This window comes from Lepisosteus platostomus, unplaced genomic scaffold (genome assembly GCF_059453375.1).
Source record: "Lepisosteus platostomus isolate fLepPlt1 unplaced genomic scaffold, fLepPlt1.hap1 Scaffold_42_H1, whole genome shotgun sequence".
NCBI lineage: Eukaryota > Metazoa > Chordata > Actinopteri > Semionotiformes > Lepisosteidae > Lepisosteus > Lepisosteus platostomus.
Genome location: NW_028291665.1, coordinates 133,268 through 152,900, shown reverse-complemented (window position 1 = coordinate 152,900; position 19,633 = coordinate 133,268). Strand labels below are relative to the sequence as shown.

At 45.0% G+C, this 19,633-nt stretch overlaps 9 non-coding genes across 9 annotated transcripts; 3 read left to right on the top strand and 6 right to left on the bottom strand.

Moving 5' to 3' along the window:
- Positions 1 to 934: 934 nt before the first annotated feature.
- Positions 935 to 1,016, bottom strand: trnas-aga (transfer RNA serine (anticodon AGA)). Its single transcript has one exon. It is a non-coding gene; the product is annotated as a tRNA-Ser (tRNA).
- Positions 1,017 to 1,808: 792 nt separating this feature from the next.
- On the bottom strand, positions 1,809 to 1,950 carry LOC148633772 (U4 spliceosomal RNA). The gene has a single exon (XR_015933846.1). It is a non-coding gene; the product is annotated as a U4 spliceosomal RNA (small nuclear RNA).
- Positions 1,951 to 2,065: 115 nt separating this feature from the next.
- Positions 2,066 to 2,182, bottom strand: LOC148633771 (U5 spliceosomal RNA). The gene has a single exon (XR_015933788.1). It is a non-coding gene; the product is annotated as a U5 spliceosomal RNA (small nuclear RNA).
- Positions 2,183 to 2,573: 391 nt separating this feature from the next.
- On the bottom strand, positions 2,574 to 2,690 carry LOC148633770 (U5 spliceosomal RNA). Its single transcript, XR_015933823.1, has one exon. It is a non-coding gene; the product is annotated as a U5 spliceosomal RNA (small nuclear RNA).
- Positions 2,691 to 4,890: 2,200 nt separating this feature from the next.
- On the top strand, positions 4,891 to 4,962 carry trnag-ucc (transfer RNA glycine (anticodon UCC)). Its single transcript has one exon. It is a non-coding gene; the product is annotated as a tRNA-Gly (tRNA).
- A 6,421-nt stretch (positions 4,963 to 11,383) lies between these two features.
- Positions 11,384 to 11,465, bottom strand: trnas-uga (transfer RNA serine (anticodon UGA)). Its single transcript has one exon. It is a non-coding gene; the product is annotated as a tRNA-Ser (tRNA).
- A 1,342-nt stretch (positions 11,466 to 12,807) lies between these two features.
- trnar-ccu (transfer RNA arginine (anticodon CCU)) lies at positions 12,808 to 12,880 on the top strand. The gene has a single exon. It is a non-coding gene; the product is annotated as a tRNA-Arg (tRNA).
- A 5,046-nt stretch (positions 12,881 to 17,926) lies between these two features.
- Positions 17,927 to 17,999, top strand: trnar-ucg (transfer RNA arginine (anticodon UCG)). Its single transcript has one exon. It is a non-coding gene; the product is annotated as a tRNA-Arg (tRNA).
- Positions 18,000 to 19,551: 1,552 nt separating this feature from the next.
- Positions 19,552 to 19,633, bottom strand: trnas-uga (transfer RNA serine (anticodon UGA)). The gene has a single exon. It is a non-coding gene; the product is annotated as a tRNA-Ser (tRNA).

The following is a 19,633-nucleotide window of genomic DNA, read 5'->3' as shown; positions in this document are numbered from 1 at the left end:
AAGAGAGGAGAAAAGAACCTGGCCTGTACAGGGATCGAACCCACGACCTTGGCGTTATTAGCACCACGCTCTAACCAACTGAGCTAACCGGCCTCACGACCGTGCTCCTCTCTGTGCTGCAAAAAATCGAACTCAGGGAATTTCTTTTGTCCTCCTTTGAATAGAAAGCCGTGTAATTCAGTGTACGGGCTTTCTCGTGCAGTTTCATGGTTCTTGTAAGCCAAATCCCACACTGGCCTGAAGTGCCCCCCCATTTCACAGCATTTTTCAGCTGATTTAAAATGTACCTAAAGGAGAAGCATTATTGAAGACCATCAATTACCAAGAGCTTTTGTCAAAGGTTTTGGTGGTCATTTTTAATGACCACAGAGCGCTGTGACCTCGGTTTTACATCTCATCCAAAAGACAGCGCCCTTTTACAACACAGCATCTCCGTCACTATACTGGAGCATTGGGACCCGCACAGACCTCAGGGTGAGCGCCCCCCCGCCAGCACCATTAACACCGCTTCCAGCTGGAAGCTTTGTTTTTCCCTGTAGCTCACCCTCATCCAGGTACTGACCTGGCTCACACCTGCTTAGCTTCAGTGGGTTTTCAGTTGCGAGTTGCAAGGGGATGCAAGTAATGGAGCCGCTCGCTGCAAAAGCCACTACATTGACCGGGAATCGAACCCGAGCCTCCCACGTGGCAGGCGAGAATTCTACCACTGAACCACAAATGCTCAGTGCCTGGGCCTTCAAAAAAGACGCTTTTTTGGTGCTCTGTGCAAAACGCGTCGACATCTGCTTCCTGCTGCAAAATGCCATTCGCGGACGCTGAATAATTTATTTCCAAGGCAGCGGGTACAAGCGATTGGGCGTTTTAAAACCACCAGGAAAAGCAAAGAGGCGCGCTTCTTTGCTTGCGCCGGAACACACCGACTGGAGGCGGACAACGTAGTCGGCAGGATTCGAACCTGCGCGGGGAGACCCCAATGGATTTCTAACCCATCGCCTTAACCACTCGGCCACGACTACAGCAAGCCCCGCCCCCACTGCGTTCTTGCTACAATCTTTCCTGGATCGCGAGGCGCCGGCGGAAGCCAATTTCAAAGTCGTTCTCCGTTTCAAAAAAACATTTCCAAAATACAAGCCTTGCAGACAGACACACCTCAGAGGACTTAAGGGTGGCTTCATGTCGGAATGATAAAGTCTCCCCGTCCGGACATGAAAATGCCACTTTGTTACACACAAAAAAAGAATCAACAACAGAGAAATGCCCACAACAGCTATACACAGAAAACATGCAGGACACTGCTCATGATGTTTCCCGAGCCGAAACACAGTGCGTTTTTCCAAGCCATTTGACAAAGCCCGCCCACTGAAAACTGCAGCAGATCGTGTATAGACGTTCAACTTTGTAACTACTGCACGCACAGGAAGCAGAATAAATTCATCTTTTCAAACTGTCAAAGGTTTGCTTTGCGAATGCTGCAGGACATCGCACAATCTCTTTTGAACGGGGACAAACGATTTCTTATGGGGCGCATTAAGTACAGACGTTTAAAAAGCTCCACTCATGCCGACGATGCAGCATGAAGAAGCGCAACCTAACGTTTGACAGACAAAAGCCGGGCGCCGCTACGAGCAATATGAAATCAAACTGACAGCACACGGCGTTTCGCGCTGACTCAAAAGTGATCTCGACAGATGCTGTTCTCTGCATAACGCTGAAAGAGCTAAAGAGCGTTTCTGTTGAGACGTAACAAGCTCGTTTCTTTCTACCATGATGTCACCATGACAAAATCTGTCTTTAAACACCTTCCTCATTCTCTGACGAGACTGTCAAAAATTGCTTTCGCCGATTGCATTGCAAACCAGCGGAAGGGGGGTATTGGGAAAAGTTTTCAACTAGGAATAATCGCGCCTCGGCTAAACCTCACAGGCTACGATACTGCCACTGCGCAAAGCTGACGGTTGCCAGGCAACCGCGGGGATCCTATGGAAATCGTTATCAATCGTCTCATGGCATGTCGTTGCTGAAATGCTTCATATTTGTGTTTTCTCTCTTTGACCAGCCCAGCTGCGCCCCACCCGAAGGCAGAGAAGCACAAAAATTGCATGGAACTCATTCATGCTCCTCTCCACGGAAATCTTTAGTAAAAGGCGAAAGATTTGTACGAGATGAAGAGAAACCAGAGTGCATGGCTGAACAGCTGTAGGAGCCCAGGCCGCCTTCAAGGCCTCTGCCCTGCCGGTCGTGGTTGGCAATGCACCTGGCCTTACAAATGAGCCAGTGGGGCCCGTTCAGCTCCGGGCTCATCGCCTGCGGCTCTCGGTTTGCGAGCGTGCCCAATCCGTGCGATAACTCGGAAAACACCCGGCCACACTGTGCCGGAAACGACGCACTCTGGGAAGCCGCTATGCAAAGCGAGGTCCCAAGATCCCCTGCAGCCGGACACTTCCCGACCCCCAAAGAAAAGAGCGCCAATCAGACAGGCGGAGACCGAGGACTCGCAGAGCAGACGGCCACAATCGCCATAACAAGAGCGATTGCGAGCGGTTTTGTTTTCTCTCTTTGACCAGCCCAGCTGCGCCCCACCCGAAAGCAGGGAAGCACAAAAATTGCATGGAACTCATTCATGCTCCTCTCCACGGAAAACTTTAGTGAAAGGTGAAAGATTTGTACGAGATGAAGAAAAACCAGAGTGCGTGGCTGCACAGCTACAGGAGCCCAGGGCGCCTTCAAAGCCTCTGACCTGCCGGTCGTGGTTGGCAATGCACCTGGCCTTACAAATGAGCCAGTGGGGCCCGTTCAGCTCCGGGCTCATCGCCTGCGGCTCTCGGTTTGCGAGCGTGCCCAATCCGTGCGATAACTCGGAAAACACCCGGCCACACTGTGCCGGAAACGACGCACTCTGGGAAGCCGCTATGCAAAGCGAGGTCCCAAGATACCCTGCAGCCGGACACTTCCCGCCCCCCAAAGAAAAGAGCGCCAATCAGACAGCCGGAGACCGAGGACTCGCAGAGCAGACGGCCACAATCGCCATAATAAGAGCCTAACCCTAACCCTAACCCTCGGAAATCTGTGGCGTTTAGCGTGACATAGTCTTGCAGGCATCGTGCTGTCTCACTGCAATACTATACCGCTGGAGGAAACAGTCCATCTGGCCATGAAACTCATTTGAACGTCTAGCTACAGCAACTAACTATATCATGATTTATTCAGGATGTGCGGAATCAGCACGTCCCGGAGACAGCTTCCGAAATCGTGAGCATTCTCTGGTGGTAGGGGCGTTCAAGATGGCGCTCAGGTGGGAGGTAAAGTTTAGTGGTTGAGGAGTTTTTTTTGAGTTTTTCATGACCTGAATGTTAATTTTTGCTTTTTTTGACTACTGAAAAATAAGGACTTAACAGTAGTTGTTTAAACTTCAGTTATAACTGAAAGAAAAAAAAAACGATTTTTTTTAGGTTTAAGAATTTCGATATGAGTAACACTGAGAAAAGAAAAGTGAGTGCTGGGTCTTCGAAGGAGAAATCTAAGATACCTCAATCGTATATGTATAGCACTACAAGAAAATTGATGGCAACTAAAGGGAAAAGTGAAGCAGCTGGAGGGGACGTGGAAAGAGTGCTGGAGATGCGCTCGCAGCCCAAGTGAGACTCAGCTGCCAGAGGAAGAGCCGGAGTCCCTGCCCAGCACAGCTGTGAAAACCCCGGCAGCCAAGAGAGGAAGGGGCGAGCTGACGCTGGAGGAGCTCCAGACCAACATCTTCAACATGATGGCACAGAGCATGGGTGAGCTGAAGGAAATGATTCGATCTAATACAGTCGCAATCGAAAGTCTTAAAAAGTCCATGGACTGTGTGTTTAAAGAGGTTGAAGACTTAAAGAGTGAAGTAAAAGTTCTTAAACAAGTAAATACCGAAAAAGAAAAGCATATTAAAGAACTTGAATTGAAAGTGAACGATGTAGATAGATACCGTCGATGATGGAATTTAAAATTATTTGGAGTTAAAGAGGAACGTGATAAGGACCTTGTTGCAACAGTGAAGGGTATCTGTAAAAGGACCCTGCCGGACCAGGAGGACGTAATATCGGCCATTGACTTTGTTCACAGGCTCGGGAGAGCGAACATGTCTGAGCGAACTGAGCAAGTGCGCCCCAGATCGATTATAATACAGTTCACCAAGAGGACGGCGAGGGACATGCTGTGGCGAGCGGCGAGGGGGAATGAGTATTTGAATGGGAACAAACTGAGGTTTGCAGAGGACCTGTCTGCTGCGGACAGGAGCACCAGGAACCAGCTGTGGCCCCAGGTTGAAGCTGCCAGAAGAGAGGGGAGGAGAGCCTACTTTGTGGGAGCGAGGGCCTTTGTGGACGGGAAGGAGATTTGCTCCCAGTGACTGCTAAGTTAATGATTATGTTTGGTTTTATTTGTTATACCAGTATATACTAGTGTTTCTTTAGTGTTAGTTTGGAATGGTGTAGTTAAGTGTTAAGGACTGTTATAGTTCTGGTTCTTTGAAAAACTCAATAGTTTAGACAGTCTTAGAGTTAATTATTTGCTTTTGTGTATGTCTTTTTCATGAATGCCAGAGGTACTCGAAATGTTGTTAAAAGAAAAACTGTGTGCTGAGTTTTATTTTTTACAGGAAACGCATGCATGTTGAAACTAAAGTTTATAAATAATTGAGAAATATTAAAGCAAGGAAAATATGATACGTGTAAAATATACAATTTGATCACATAATTACTTAATTACCTGTGGTAGTTAAATGCTTTTTTCTGCTGTGTTTTTTTTCTCTTGTACATGACTCTGATCCTCTTGTTGTATTTGTATTTGTAAATTCTATATGTTTAATAAATTGTTTTTTAAAAAAAGCATTCTCTGGTGGCTTCCTGTGGGCGTGCGTTGGTGGTATAGTGGTGAGCATAGCTGCCTTCCAAGCGGTTGACCCAGGTTCGATTCCCGGCCAATGCAGTGGCGAATGTTTTCAAATGCTGTCATGAGCCTTGGATTGTGACTAGCAAAGCGAAGCCTTTTGAAAGAGCTAAAGCACTGCAAAACGGAATTGAAGGAGAATCTTACAGGGGATTCTGAGCAGTGTCTGCATACACGCAGTCCGATACGGGTGCTGAAAGCTTGAGCTACTCTCAATGTCGTGCTGCCTTTCCCCGGAGTAAATCTGTTACATTGAAAGAATGCTTCTCGCAGGTTCAAAAAGGGACCCTTTGTTAATTGTAGAAATCAATGATTTCGAATTAATTCTGTATGCGTTAAAAGACAGCTATACACAGAAAACATGCAGGACACTGCTCATGATGTTTACCGAGCCGAAACACAGTGCGTTTTTTCAAGCCATTTGACAAAGCCCGCCCACTGAAAACTGCAGCAGATCGTGTAAAGACATTCAACTTTGTAACTACTGCACGCACAGTAAGCAGAATAAATTCCTCTTTTCAAACTGTCAAAGGTTTGCTTTGCGAACGCCGCAGGACATCGCACAATCTCTTTTGAACAGGGACAAACGATTTCTTATGGGGCGCAGTAAGTACTGTTACTGTCACTGCTCGATACCGACGTTGGCCTACTATACCATGTTCAGCCACCGCTAGAAAATGTACGGCTCTAGCACCAGAGCAAACAACAGGAGGGCCGACGTCGAACAGGCACACGTGTCAGACATGGAGAGCTATGAGAACGGGATTCGAACCCATGCGTGCAGAGCACAATGGATTAGCAGTCCATCACCTTAACCACTCAGCCACCTTGTCGGCGAAACTGGGCTGTCCGGACATGGGTTGGCGCGCTCCAGATGATCTTTTTCTTTTTTTTCCCCTCGTACTCGAGGGTCATTTTCCTGTTCCACATGCGATTTCAACATTTTCCTTGGGAGATGTCAAGCCAGCAAGCCACTGCTGTGGTTCAGTGGCCAGTGTGGAGTTCAGTGGCCCTGTTGTACACAGAAAGCACATTGAGCTCCTTGGACATGAAAAGTTCCAGATAAAAGCCATTTGTCATCCTTTCTCTTGGTGTCGATGTTGCTATTGTATGTAAAGGTGGCAACTTGCTCAGCGAGCAGGCGGAGCACACACCGAATGCAGATGTGTCTGAGTGGTGTGTCCAAGTGGCTGCAAAAGGACAGCACTCCTGGGGCACCGTGGCTTAGTTGGTTAAAGCGTCTGCCTAGTAAATAGGAAGTCCTGGGTCCGAATCCCAGTGGTGCCTTTTTTGTTCTGTCTTCTCGAACAGAACTGGTCATTATGGACAACCGCCTACGGCTAGACTTAATTAAATGCAAGTATTTATTTCCTGTCTTTAATGCGACTTGTTTTTCTTAAAATGGATGCAACTTGCAAAACATGAAATACAAACCTTGCTAATCAGCGCTAGCGGCTGGCAAAAAAAAAAGTCAGCAATGTTTTTTTCTTTAACCTTAACCCTGCTAATGGAGAAGAGTTAAACGACCGAGTATATGCAGCTTAAACGGTCCGCACGTTGGGTTCTTAGCTGAAAGGGTGGTAAATCACGCTCACCCCAGTCCTTAATCTTTCAAAGAGGATACAAAATTGAACCTAGTCGCCACATTACATACATCCAGTTCAATGATAAAAAGGTAACATCTATCCTCGCTCCAGAGTAAATCTCACGTTGAGGGCATCTTTTTTTTCACTTTACCGTGAGTCGGGCTCGGCTGCACAGAGGAGAGAGCAGAGCAATGAGGTCACGGGGACAGGGGAGTCACACGCTGGCGGTTTGAATACGCGGAAGATCACTGAGGGATCCACAGTATGTGGACCCTCCATTCGCCATCAGTCCGCACTCCGGACTCTGAATCCTGCCATCCGAGTTAAGATCTTGGCGGAACCTGAGGCGCAGTTCCTTCTTAAAACGTAATCTGGTGAGCATTTCTAGAATCGCACTTGTATAGATGCAGCCTTTAATGTGTTGCTAGGTTAAAATTGATGACTTCTTGTATTTCAGTAGGCAACTGCCCTCTTGATTTCGGATTTAATTTCTTTATTACAGGGGCGCTTTTATGAAGACAGAGTCATGTTCAGGTACTTTGCTTGATGGAGGAAGCTCATTTCGGACTCTGTGATCTGCTCACCTGGAAAGGTCTGCTGTACTACTACAAGGGAGAAGTAGAGTCTGGAAGAAGGGACAATTTTATGATGCTTTGGAAGATAATGTTTTTTTTTCTTGTACTGAAAATGAAAAGTAGTTGTTTCTATATGGACTCAGTTTTTGGAATTTGTATATTTATATATTTCAGTGAACCCTCAGCCATTCCTTCTGTATTGTAATTCAATTTCTCTTTTAAAATTCCTTCCCCACTTCTAGGACCTGCAGTTGCTGAACTCCACAATGGCTTCTATTGGAAAGTCTGTGACTGAGACCAAGTAAGTGTTCACTTTTTTATGAAACCATTATTTATTTTGGAGCAATGAGCAATTCTTATATAAATGCAATAAAATCATTATGCTCAAACTATGAGAGAGAATTTTAAGGATAATTTAAGAAATCAGTCTTAGCTTGTTTCTATACACAGATGGTATTATTTATTTTCAAAGGAAACCCGCGAGGATTCCCCTGGTGTGCAAGATGTGCCTGAATACTTTTGATCAGCTTCCTGCTCACTTGAAGAGGGCGTGTATGAAGCACGCCACGGCAGAAGAGATCAGGATGGCCTCTCAACAGGCCAGGGAGGACATGATGAATCACCTGAAGAACGGGGTCATCGTGGATTACCACAGAATAGAGATCAAAGGACACTTTGTAGGCTTGAAATACAAAGAAAATCTTGTTCTATGGTACAAGATAAATACAAAACTTAAGCTTTTATTTTAATTAGATTTATTTATAAAGCATAAGCAATCATTTATTACATTAATATATGTGAAAATAACATTTTAGTATCATACGTTTAGTATATTTAGTCCCTAATGCTGAAAGAAATGATCATAGAACATGACATCTAACCTTACCTGCAGTGTTTTTAATCCCCATTGCTCAATGCACGGTGAAAGCATTGCATACATATGTCTGACAATGAGGAATGGGCCCCTGAGACAGTCATTTGCCTGTTTCACAAATGATCGTATTTTACTAGAGATTCTGTTTGGGATGCAGATGTGCAATCGGACAGCAATCCCTTTCAAGAAATGATACGTTCTGGATGAGGTCAAAGGTGCTGGAACACTGTATTTAGGATGTGTTTGCAGAGACTGTGTGTCTCCTGCTTCAATGCAGTGATAAATAGATGTGCTCCTGTAATTCATTGGTACATGCCCAGGGCAGTAAGCAGTCTGAGGATTTATTTCCAGACGGCATAGAGCAGTGAATCAGTGAAGTAGTGCAACACACTGGATCATTATATTATTAGAATCTATTCTACTTACATTATTACATCATACACAATTTGAGTTCATTTTAAAAAGTAAAAGGTAATGAAAGGAATGCATTTTCATAAGAAAGATAATACCGATATGCATATGATAATCTTCCTTATATCATGTAGTGCATCATTTGGACACTTTGTGGGATTGAAATACAAAAAAATCATGTTCTATGGTACAAGATAAATACAAAACGTAAGCTTTTATTTTAATTAGATTTGTTTATAAAGCATAAGCAATCATTTATTACATTACTATATGTGAAAATAACATTTTAGCATCATATGTTTAGTATATTTAGTCCCTAATGCCGAAAGAAATGATCATTTGTTTAACATGCACGGGTCTGTCTCAAAGGATGCAGTACACCTGAAGGGTCTCAAACCCTACATTTTGGATGCCTAGCTGTATCCCTCACATGTGGCACCTCAGAATGACTTCTAACCTTACCTGTGGTGTATTCAGTCCCTATTGCTCAATCCACGGTGTACATACTGCATACATGTGTCTTGAGAATGAGGAATGGGCCCCTGAGACAGTCATTTGCCTGTTTCACAAACAGGGACCTGGACCTAGACCTGGCCCGTACGGGGCTCAAACCCGCGACCTTGGTGTTATTAGCACCACACTCTAACCAACTGAGCTAACCAGCCTCACGACAGTGCTCCTCTCTGTGCTGCAAAAAATCAAACTCAGGGAATTTCTTTTGTCCTCCTTTGAATAGAAAGCCGTGTAATTCAGTGTACGGGCTTTCTCGTGCAGTTTCATGGTTCTTGTAACCCAAATCCTACACTGGCCTGAAGTGCCCCCCCCATTTCACAGCATTTTTCAGCTGATTTAAAATGTACCTAAAGGAGAAGCATTATTGAAGACCATCAATTACCAAGAGCTTTTGTCAAAGGTTTTGGTGGTCATTTTGAATGACCACAGAGCGCTGTGACCTCGGTTTTACATCTCATCCGAAAGACAGCGCCCTTTTACAACACAGCATCTCCGTCACTATACTGGGGCATTGGGACCCGCACAGACCTCAGGGTGAGCGCCCCCCCGCCGGCACCATTAACACCGCTTCCAGCTGGAAGCTTTGTTTTTCCCTGTAGCTCACCCTCATCCGGGTACTGACCTGGCTCACACCTGCTTAGCTTCAGTGGGTTTTCAGTTGCGAGTTGCAAGGGGATGCAAGTGATGGAGCCGCTCGCTGCGAAAGCCACTGCATTGGCCGGGAATCGAACCCGAGCCTCCCGCGTGGCAGTCGAGAATTATACCACTGAACCACCAATGCTCAGTGCCTGGGCCTTCAAAAAAGACGCTTTTTTGGTGCTCTGTGCAAAATGCGTCGACATCTGCTTCCAGCTGCAAAATGCCATTCGCGGACGCTGAAGAACTTATTTCCAAGGCAGCGGGTACAAGCGATTGGGCGTTTTAAAACCACCAGGAACAGCAAAAAGGCACGCTTCTTTGCTTGTGCCGAAACACACCGACTGGAGGCGGACAACGTAGTCGGCAGGATTCAAACCTGCACGGTTAGACCCCAATGGATTTCTAGTCCATCGCCTTAACCACTCGGCCACGACTACAGCAAGCCAAGCCGCCGCTGCGTTCTTGCTACAATCTTACCTGGATCGCGAGGCGCCGGCGGAAGCCTATTTCAAAGTCGTTCTCCGTTTCAAAAAAACATTTCCAAAATACAAGCCTTGCAGACAGACACGCCTCAGAGGACTTAAGGGTGGCTTCATGTCGGAATGATAAAGTCTCCCCGTCCGGACATGAAAATGCCACTTTGTTACACACAAAAAAAGAATAAACAACAGAGAAATGCCCACAAGCTTTTGAAAAGCCGCACCACGTCGCACTTGAAATAGCTCTTACATTAGTGGTAGACGCAGGAATCGCCTTTTTATTTACGCTCTTACCAACGCGATGGAAAGCAAAACAAAGCAAAGCAGAGCAAAACAAAACAAAACAAAACAAAACAAAACAAAACAAACAAACGAAAACCCTCATGTCCTGCACTTGCATATAACGCCGTTACGTGCCCAAGCGGTATTGTACGTCATCCTAGCACTGCACCCCGGGTCGTACGGTATATGGGAACGAGCACACGCCACGAATCGTCTCGAATCACTCCCTACAGCTGTAAGGCGCCTTGAAGCGTGCACCCCCAACATTCTTCTTTGCGCATCTGTGAAAGGTAAACTCTTGAGCAAACTCTGAACCAGCTCTAAGGAAACTAATCCGATTAGACGTTACTTTGACTCATCTTCTTACGCTCAGTGCCGGATTGCTCAAACTCCAGCTAGGGTTAGGGTTAGCATTCCCACGCTACTTAGACACTTTGTTTACGCTCAGTGCTGGATTTTGGGAACTTCAGGACGAGTGGGAATTTTCTCCTATCTGTCCATTCTGTTTTGTTTTGGAGACTCTTGGCTGCCTATGTTGTTCAGTGCAGCGTGAAGGAAACATTTTCCCAAACTGTGTCAGCTCAAAAGTTGTAAGAAAACCTCTCCAGCTGCTTTAACTCTCTTCATTTTTGTCATTTAATGTGACACTCGATGTATAACTGGAGCCTCACATATGCAAATGGTGAGGCTCCAGTTCAACACCCAGTTCGACACCACTTTACAGTATATGACAAAAGCATGGGAGACTGTGCCAGACCAGCTGGTAACTTCCGCTTATTTTGACCATATTAAACATTGGAAATCTTCCCACTTGCATTTGTGACACTTGATTTTGGCTCCACCTAAGACACTCTTAAATCTTCAAACACTTTTCTCTTCTCCCGCAACACACTTGTATGTCGGCACTATGTGGCAGCGTTGCATGACAACCCACCTCACCACGGAAAGGAACCTAACAGCTTTGGTAAGAGAGTAGAATTACCTGAAGAACTGCTTTCCATGGAAGCAGGACCAAGCGATGTAGCATTTTTATAGTACCAGGAAAGGAGAAGCGGCACTTCGCCTTTGCCGCACAGGCACAAGGTAACGTGCGGCAGACGCCGTAGTCGGCAGGATTCGAACCTGAGCGGGGAGTCCCCAATGGATTTCAAGTCCATCGCCTTAACTACTCGGCCACGACTACAGCGAGCTCGCCGCCGCCGCATTCCTCCTATAATCTTACACGGACTGCGAGGTGGCTGCGGAAACCTTTTTAAAGTTGCTCTTCGTTAAAACAAATACCTTTCACAAGATTCGTGCCGGCAGACAGAAACGCCTCAGAGGGTTTAAGGCTGGCTTCACGTTCAAATGATAAAGTCCCCCAGTCCGGATGTCAAAATGCAACTTTGGCAGACAGAAAAAACATCAACAAACCAAAAATGTGGACAAGGATTTTACAAGCTGCACCACACTGCACTTTCAAAAGCATTTACATTCATGTTAGATGCAGGAATTGCCTTTGATTTGCGCGCTTACGAACGCCATGGAAAACGAAACAAAACTAAAGCCCTCAGCTCCTGCACTTGATTATAATCCCGTTACGTGTCGAAGCAGGAATTTACGTCATCCTACCACTGCAACACGGGGAATAGAGGGAAATGAGCACAAGCTACGAATTGTCTCTAATCAGTCCCTACAGTTGTAAGACGCCTGGAAGCGTGCACCCCCATCATTAATCTTTGCGCATCTGTGCAAGGTAAACTCTGGAGCAGTCTCTGAAACGGCTCAAAGGAAACACGTGATTGATTCCATGTGCATCTGGGGTTCATTTCTTATTTACATTTAATTCAAGGGAAAGGCTTGGGTCAGTTTCAGACGGCCTCCAACAGCGAGATTCAAGCGCCCCACCTTCAGCCCAATCTGCGCTGCCAGAACGCCAACGGCTCCTCTGGTCTCCGGGGTGCGGTTGTGACCCCTTAACCTAAAGTGTTGGTGGCAGACAAATGGAGACTAACAGGTGATGTCCTAGGACATGACTACATTGTGACACTCGGTGGGGATGGTGACCATTGCTTGGAAAAGAGTGCGAGGCCCCTTTAGAAAAACATTTTGTTAACAGGCATTCTGCCTCAGCCTAAACACCTATATCTTGCAAAGCGCATGCTATTAGACAGGCACCTCTGCAAGACCTTAAGAGTCTCTTAAACTAGTGATAGTAAGGTGTTCCCAATGGGCGATGTTTGGCTTTCAAATCATCTCTCTGTGGAAGCGCCGCGATGCAGCTGTTTAAGGCTTAGAAGCAGCTGACTGTTTCACTACCTAGCTGATTACTGTCAGTCAGGGAGCTCAGAGGTGAAAAGCCTGTCTGAGAGACAATTCGCTGTCGATCAGTTCAATATGTTCCGTACCAGCTCGGCGCACCTGAGATCATCTTGGTAGCCGTGTAGCTCAGATGAGTGAGAGCGTGTGTGTGTGTACCACCGTGATTGGATGCTGGTCCTTCTCAGGTCACAGTAAACCTTCTGCTGCCTAACTTTTCTCAGTGTGCCCCAGTGGCCTAATGGCTAAGGCACTGGCTTCCTAAGCCAGGGATTGTGGGTTTGAGTCCCATCTGGGGTGCTCCTGTCCCATTTTGAGCGTACAAATGTCCTTGTGATTTGCAAAGCTGCAACCCCACCTTACTCAGTGAGCGTCTCTGCTTTTCTCTCACATACAGTTGGGAGAAAAACTTTTGTAAACAGCCCTTCGGAATGATGTGGATTTCTGCATGAATGGCTCCTAACATGTGATCTTATCTTTATCTAAGTCATAATAATTAATAAAGAGAGTCTGATTTAACAAACAACACACGCCCAACATTTGACATTGCTGTTTCTTTATTGACCAAATGGTTTAAACAATCAAGGTCATTGATGGAAAAAGTACGTGAACCCTTATATTAAGGAGCTAGTGGAACCTCCTTTATGACAAAAACCTCAACCCACACTTTCTGTAGCGGCTGGTCAGACCTGAGCAGCGGTTAGGAGGTATTTTGGCCTATTCCTCTATGAAAAACTGTTTCAGTTCATGTATATTTTTGGGATGTCTTGCACTGAACGGCCTGCTTCAGATCACGCCACAGCACTTCAATGGGATTGGGGTCAGGACTCTTACTTGGCCATCCCAAAATACGGAATTTCTATTGTTTCAGCCACTCTGTTGTTGATGTACTCCTTTGTTTTTGTCATGCTGCATGACCCAGCGTCTTTCGAGTTTTAGATCACAGGCAGACACCCTGACATTCTGCTCTAGAATTTCCTGATACATCTTGGAATTCATCGGTCCCTCGATGATTGCAAGCCGTACAGCCTCCGCTATGCTTCCCAGGTGGGATGAGGTTTTGGAGTTGGTATGCAGTGTTTTGTTATCTCCAAACATAACGCTGTGCACATTTACCAACAAGTTCAACTTTTGTCACTGTCCACAGAACATTGTTCCAGGAGTTGCTGTGGAACATCCATGTGGTCTTTAACAAACTTGAGAGGGGCAGTGGTGGTTTTTTTTGGGGGGAGAGCAGTGGTTTCCTCCATGGTGACCTCGCATGATCACCACTCCTGTTCAGATTTCTTCTTATGGTGGACTCATAAACACAGACGTAAGACAAAGTCAACCACCTGTTCGCTAGATCCCATCCCCACTCAGCTAGTCAAAGATTCCCTCGAAGGACTGGCAGGACCTATAATTAGTATGATGAATGCATCGCTTGCGTCAGGCGTTGTACCTGATCAATTTAAGGTAGCGGTTGTTAGACCGCTCCTTAAGAAGTCAAATTTGGATCCACAAGTTCTTAACAACTACAGGCCTGTCTCAAAGGTCCCATTTCAATCTAAAAGTCTTGGGAGAATAGTTGTTGCCCAACGTCAATCGTATCTGGATTCAAATAATATACTTGAGAAATTTTAGTCTGGTTTCTGAAACTGCATTAACAAGAGTCGTAAATGATATTCTCTTAGCTACTGATGCGGGGAATGCAACAGTGCTTGTGCTTCTAGATCTTAGAGCTGCCTTTGACACGGTTGACCTCTCTGTTTTGTTACACAGGCTTGAGTTTGAGGTTGGCTTATCTGGAACCGTCCTTCAGTGGTTTACTTCACATTTAACTCATCGTTTTCATTATGTTCAAATATCTAATAATTGTACTGCTTCATCAATGTCACCAGTTCAATTTGGGGTACCAGAAGATCAGTGCTGGGACCAATATTGCTCTCTCTCTCTACATGCTGCTGCTAGGTAGGATAATATGAAAAAATAATATGAACTTTCATTCATATGCTGATGACACTCAAATAAACATTTTGTTTACACCAAACGACAACTCTTCTATTATCAGTTTAGTTAAATGCATTAAGGAAGGAAATACTTGGATGTGTGAAAACTTTTTGTTACTCAACTCTGAGAAAAATGAGGATCTGTTGATCGGAGGCAACAATACTGATAGGACTACTATAACTTCAGCACTTAACTCAGAGGATTTAAACATTTGCCTCAAAGAGACAGCACGTAACCTTGTTGTGAAAGGCGCTATATAGAAATACATTGATTTGAATTGAATTGACAATGTAAAATGTTGTGTGTGTTGTTTGTTACACAAGACTGTCTTTATTTATCAAAAAATAAAAGGAATTTGCTAGGAATGCAAACGTTAGGTTGCGCTTCTTCATGCTGCATCGTCGGCATGAGTGGAGCTTTTTAAACGTCTGTACTTACTGTGCCCCATAAGAAATCGTTTGTCCCCATTCAAAAGAGATTGTGCGATGTCCTGCAGTGTTCGCAAAGCAAACATTTGACAGTTTGAAAAGAGGAATTTATTCTGCTTCCTGTGCGTGCAGTAGTTACAAAGTTGAACGTCTTTACACGATCTGCTGCAGTTTTCAGTGGGCGGGCTTTGTCAGAGGGCTTGGAAAAACGCACTGTGTTTCGGCTCGGGAAACATCATGAGAAGTGTCCTGCATGTTTTCTGTGTATAGCTGTCTTTTAACGCATACAGAATTCATTCGAAATCATTGATTTCTCCAATTAACAAGGTTCCCTTAAAGGATGAGTCAAAGTAACGTCTAATCGGATTAGTTTCCTTAGAGCTGGTTCAGAGTTTGCTCAAGAGTTTACCTTTCACAGATGCGCAAAGAAGAATGTTGGGGGTGCACACTTCAAGGTGCCTTACAGCTGTAGGGAGTGATTCGAGACGATTTGTGGCGTGTGCTCGTTCCCATATACCGTACGCCCCGGGGTGCAGTGCTAAGATGACGTACAATACCGCTTGGGCACGTAACGGCGTTACACGCAAGTGCGGGACGTGAGGCTTTTCGTTTGTTCATTTTGTTTTGCTCTGCTTTGCTTTGTTTCGTGGTCAAGAGGCGTAAGGTAAGTCGTAATCCAGGGAGAACACTGGTGGCAAACAGTCCGAGGTGAGAGGCGAGGTCCAAAGTCGAAAAGGCAGAAGGGGAGTCCAATATCCAGAATAAACGAGGTAATGGAAAAAACGCCAGGTAGAGCTCTCAAGGAGTAGACTCAATACCAGCGGGAAGCAAGTAAAGATGGTAAAAATAGCACTGCGTCCCGCACGGTGGAGTGTGTGCAGGTGGGTTAACTCGTGCGGCGGCGTTTGTTAATAATCACCCGCTGCTGGTGCTGTTTAGATTGCTTAAGAGTTGGTCTTAACTGCCTGGCGGTCATGACAAGCTCCTCTTTAAGATGTGGTTTAGTTTTGCATTCATGTGTTTCTAGAGCAGTTATTTATGGGGGTGGGTGGGTCCTTCACAGAGGCTCAGGACAAATCCCCTGCATGAAAGTCTACTGTGTGCGTTCAAACAGTCACAGGTCAAGAGCCAGGCAGGAGGACAATGGACAGAAGAAGCAACGAACTAAAAATAAAAGAACGAATATGAAAAAGCCACCATCTTTTTCTTTTTGACATTTTCCGACTTTCATGCAAGCCAGGACAAAGTTGCTCGTAGCTACTTGTGGATTCAAATACTCTATCGAGTGCTTTGATGAGTTTTTGCAATTTGATTGTCGTCCTGTCAGCCTGTTTCTGTTTTTTTTTTTTCAATCTAGGGATGGAAAGTATGAGGGAAATGATGGAGCAATCAATAACCGCTCCGGAAAAATGGCAGAAAGAAATGGTCCGTCACTAAGGACATTTGTGAAGCAGAGGAGTGACATCACCACAAAGGCGACTTATTCTGCTGATCGTTTTGGTGAATAATGATTGAGGCGTGTTAAGAGAAAGGTAGCTGCGTCAGCATGCTTAGGCTGCAAAGGATAAAGCAAAGGTTTACTCCATGCTGAAAAGAGAAGAAAAGAAGCACAACGTTTCGACTGTGGAGCCTTCTGCACCATCTTCTTTAGCGATGGTGATGATGTTTACATTGGAAAAACTGAGACACGCATACTGGAGGGGCTTGAACCACCAACTTTTCAGCACCACAGAGTCTGACAGTCTTTTGTGCATCCTACATTTGCAGGTTTATGGTCAAAGAAAACAATCACTTGCGCTTCTTGCAGCCGGCAATCTTTTTCCACTGACAACCAAGAAATGGATTTCATCTTTCACAAGCTGTATGGATTTCTTCAAAAACAAGTTATTCCAGAAAGGAAATGAATTCTTGCATTAAACTGAACCAAGCTGTACATGTTTGTCTGAAATGATACATTCGGCAGAACAAGACACGGAGAGAGGCACCGCTGGTATTCAGACCCAGGATCGCCTGCTTACTAGGCGGGCACTTTAAGCCACTAGGGAACAGCGCCAGCGGAGCACCGCGCTTTTACAGACACTTTGACACATCTGCGTTCGGTGTGCACTTAACCTGCTCTCTGAGCCCGTTGCCTCCGTCCCATTTAATAGCAGAACTGACGCCAAGAGAAATGATGAGAAATGGCATTTATCGGGCACTTTTCATGTCCAAGGAGCTCAATGCCCTTGACACCTCCCCAAGGCGACAGAGCTGTGCATTCTTTGGCGACACCATTTTTTCTTTTGTTTAATTTCTATACTTATTGATAGAATAAAAACGATATGTCATGTACTGTAAGGGAAATGTCTCTTTTCATGGGGAAAGCTAGCACCAGCAAATGTTGTGTTTAGAAGAAGTGATTTAACATGACACGTGACCTAATTTACCGGAGCAAAAGCTCACCCAGCAAGCCCTGCTTTACTTCTACAGGAGAGAAGTACTGTAGAGTCTGCAAGATGTTCAGCTGGGTAGCTACGTCAGCATGCCTCGGCTGCAAAGGAACAAGTAATAGGTTTATTGCATGCTGAAAAGAGAAGAACGGAAACACAGCGTTTCGACTGTGAGGTCTTCTCACACCTGAAGAAGCCTCACACCTGTAAAAGGCTCCATGGTTTTCTTTCTTCTCTTTTCAACATGGAATACACCTATTGTCTGCAAGATGTGACAATTTCATGGTGTTTTGGAAGAAAACCTTTTTTCTTTGAATTCAAAATCAATCGGAATTTCAGCACGACACATCAACACTTTTTCTGTTTTAAGGAGATGATATTTTAAACCTGATAAAAATAGTAGGAAACACAAGTTTCTTGCTGTGAAAATTTAGATGGGGAAGTGTACTACTAGTAGCAGTGTAGAGCTCTCTGTGGTGGAGTGCAAGCGCATGTTCTATGGGCCAGTGGCGTAATGGATAACGCGTCTGACTTCGGATCACAAGATTGTAGGTTCGAGTCCTGCTTGGCTCGTGAGGCTTTTAAACCTCTCAGGTTCCTCGGTAACAGGTTGCCGTCATGTATATGAACTATAGAAAAGCATTTGCCACAACCCGTAAATTAGCACGCAAGTGCGGGCTGGTGAACACAGAACTGTATGGAGATCATCTCCAGCTCCGAGCTCAATTGCAATGAAAAAACATGCAGAACAGAACTGGAGAGCAGCTGAATTTGTGCTCAGTAGGGTGGGGAGGACTCAGCATTGCTATTGTTCTAATTGGCATGAACTGCAGGGGATCTGAATCAGAACACGTCACTTAGTTCGATCATTGCGTCAATATGTAGGCCACGTTAATACAGAATTATTACTTTGTCTGTCTCGTCTTTGTATATAGCTGAATGTCCCTGACAATTTCATGTTAGTTTTTAAGAACGACATTGGTGCTAATATATACATATATAGCATATAAGGAACACGTAAAAGTTTAGTCCATGCTGAAAAGATAAGAAAACCGCCACAACGTTTCATCTTGGAATAAATCTTTACTTGTTGTTTTGCAGCCTACCCATTCTGACCTAACTCCTCCCTTGAAATTCCCTAACAGATAAGGGTACGTAACAGCTCATGCGATGCTCAGTTGCAATTTGTCCCAAAACAAACAAGAACAGCAGCTGAGGGTTTGAGTTTGAACATGCACTGTATTAAAGCAGCTTTTATTTCCATTGATAAATGCTAGATATTCCTACAGAGATTCTCCAGGTGAGTAAGCGATTCCTGTTTCTGTTTCTATTTTTGTTTCATATATATACAGTATATATATGTTACATGTGTCTCTGCAATAGTATAAATGTGTTATACACTATCAGGGGCTGCTTTTTTGTGCACCTCATCTACAACAAGGGTTTTTTTTTCATTTATGTTTGTGGACCTTCACCATTTGAGGAAGTGAGTTAGATAAGAAAGTTACAGGTATGGTGAGCAATGACTGACAAAGGCACGTACTGCGTATTCCTTACAGAAGTGTAAGCAATTTGTTCTAAAAAACACCGGCTAAAGTCCAACATCGTTAGCAATCTTATTACTTAAACAGAATTAACATCAATAAACTGTAAGGTGCTGGTACATGCGAGTAGATTTGATCTTCTATTAAACAAAAATGCAATTACAGCTCTAAAAAGGTCAACCTAGACTTCTGTAACAGATCTGTTCAGGTCATCGCTGTTTCTCTGACCTTGTGAGTCTTTGGAATTTTAAAAGTGTATTTTGCTTGCCTTTCATGTGGTCTGTGTACAAGTCACTGTGGCGTATGCGGTCCTACACAGCCTTGCTATAGACGTGACGAGCCTCCACTATGTTGCAATGGAGAACAGGTTCAGTACGGAGCTGCCGAGAAAATTCAGCTGGAAAGCTCGTTGCAGAAAAGCATCGTTATCTGTGTCCAGCGGCAAAGCGTCCATCGTGGGTGCTGAAGAATCGATTTCACAGGCTGCGGGTCCAGGCGATTTAGAGTGTTAAAGGTCCCAGCGAAAACGAAACGGCGCTGGTCCTTTTACACGCACGCACGCAACCAAATGCAAAGGACGCCGCAGTCGGTAGGATTTGAACCTGCGCGGGGAGACCCCAACGGATTTCAAGTCCGTCACCTTAACCACTCGGCCACGACTAC